Source organism: Halyomorpha halys, unplaced genomic scaffold (genome assembly GCF_000696795.3).
Source record: "Halyomorpha halys isolate HHAL.00 unplaced genomic scaffold, Hhal_1.1 Scaffold799.1, whole genome shotgun sequence".
NCBI classification, from domain to species: Eukaryota; Metazoa; Arthropoda; class Insecta; order Hemiptera; family Pentatomidae; genus Halyomorpha; species Halyomorpha halys.
The window spans coordinates 179,717-181,570 of NW_027108683.1; the positions used below are offsets into that span (position 1 = coordinate 179,717).

Below are 1,854 nucleotides of genomic sequence, written 5' to 3' on the forward strand. Positions count from 1 at the left end.
ATTTATTTATTTCTATTTACAACTGTACATTTAGTAAATTAGATCTAAGTTAAATTGGAGTGTTACAGGCGTGTAGAAAAACTACCCATTGGTAGCACTCTAATGACATTTTACATTAGCTGGTCTCGTTGCCATCTTCTTTTCAGGCACCTTAGAGAATTGTCAGGAATGGAAGAGGATGCAAGATTAGAAACTAAAAATAAAATATGAAATGAAAATTTCTAAGTAAATTTAATAATAAAATAACAATAAAACTCTTCACAATCATAGTCTATTATGTTCAATATTTACATTTTTGTATTACTATTTACTTATTCGGCATGAAAATACACTCTACAACAAACGTGTTAGTTCTATTTTTGAAACAAATTGATGGTTTGATAACCAGAGTAAAACAATTAAATTTTTTAACATTAGCTAAAACGTTTTAGATTGCTTCACAATATTCCTGAATATTTACATAGTTCATAATAATACTGAATACGTACACCCATATTCAGGCAATGCTTTGTGGTAGGTTGCACGTTGGAATAAAACATAAAATGCAAGCGTACACGGAAGAAATTGTGTTCCTAGGAAGTAACCAAGGCTCTCAAAAACTCTAATAAGAGAAGCAGAGAAAATCGGCTTGCAAGTAAATGAAGATAAAACAAAGTATAACAAGTGTACACAAGTTTATACAAGTTTCGAGATCCCAACGTAGTACTTTTATCGCGTCACTGTTACTGAGCCTGTGGAGGTTGAGTAAGTGCCCTAAAGCCGAAAATAATCTGTACATGATTAAATAATCAGGCCATTAGAATTTTGTATCTTGTTTTCGAACAAATCCCATCAAATCACCTTTACCCTTCGTCGTAAACCTACATTTAATAATGTTACTCTTACCCCTGTCGAACAGATGCGCTAACTTGGACTACATCTGGACAAACGATTAACCTGGAATCCTCACACAAGACTGAAAAGACAGGAAACTGCACGACGATGTCGACTATTACAGCACTTACTAGACAAACGGTCTAAACTTCCAACACATTAAAAAAGACTGATCTACATGACAGTAATAAGGCCAATCTGGTCATATGGAGTTGAGCTTTAGGACTCCACTAAACCATTTAATCCCTCGTATCCAATCTTTACAATCCAAAATCCTTCGTAAAATCCTCAATGGTCCCTTGAGCTTCCTTATTTGTCACAAATAAAATCAAACATAAAGATCATACACAAATACATACCTTAATTTTCTCTATCTAGCCCGAACCTATATATCACTCCTTCTATTATGAACTCCCTAACCACTCAAACCCCCTAGTTTCAAACCTTGCATCCTCTTGTATTCCTGACAATCCTTTGAGGCGCCTGAAAAGAAGATGAAAAGACGAGACCTACTAATGTAAAATGTCATAAGAGTGCTACCAATTGGTAGTTGCTCTACACGCCTGTAACACTCCATTTTAACTATGATCAAATTTACTGAATGTATTATATAATATACAGTTGTAAATTTCAATAAAGATATAATAAAGAAATTAATAATAATTTTCGAATTTATATTACAATAAGTCTTATATAAATATTTATTAATATCCAATGTAAGGAATGAAGAACAGGGGTTGTCAATTTTTCTGTATATAACATCTACTTTTTATTTTATTAGTGTGTCACGATCGATTTGCCATAGGGGTAATCTAAGAGGGAAGAAGGGGTGTTAAATGCATACTATGTTTATACACTGTGTTTTAGTGTCAGGTACATTCCAGCCAGGTATAGGTAGATAAGTAAAATAAGTGTTCAATACATTTTTTATTTTTCAAATCACTTAATAAGTTTTGGAGATATAGGCACATGAAGAAATTC

General features: G+C 32.8%; 1 protein-coding gene across 4 annotated transcripts in view; it reads left to right on the forward strand.

Annotated features, from left to right (window-relative positions):
- The window catches only part of LOC106686231 (protein kinase C-binding protein NELL1), a 226,254-nt gene that overhangs the window by 157,356 nt on the left and 67,044 nt on the right, over positions 1–1,854 (forward strand). The gene's annotated exons all lie outside the window — the stretch shown is intronic.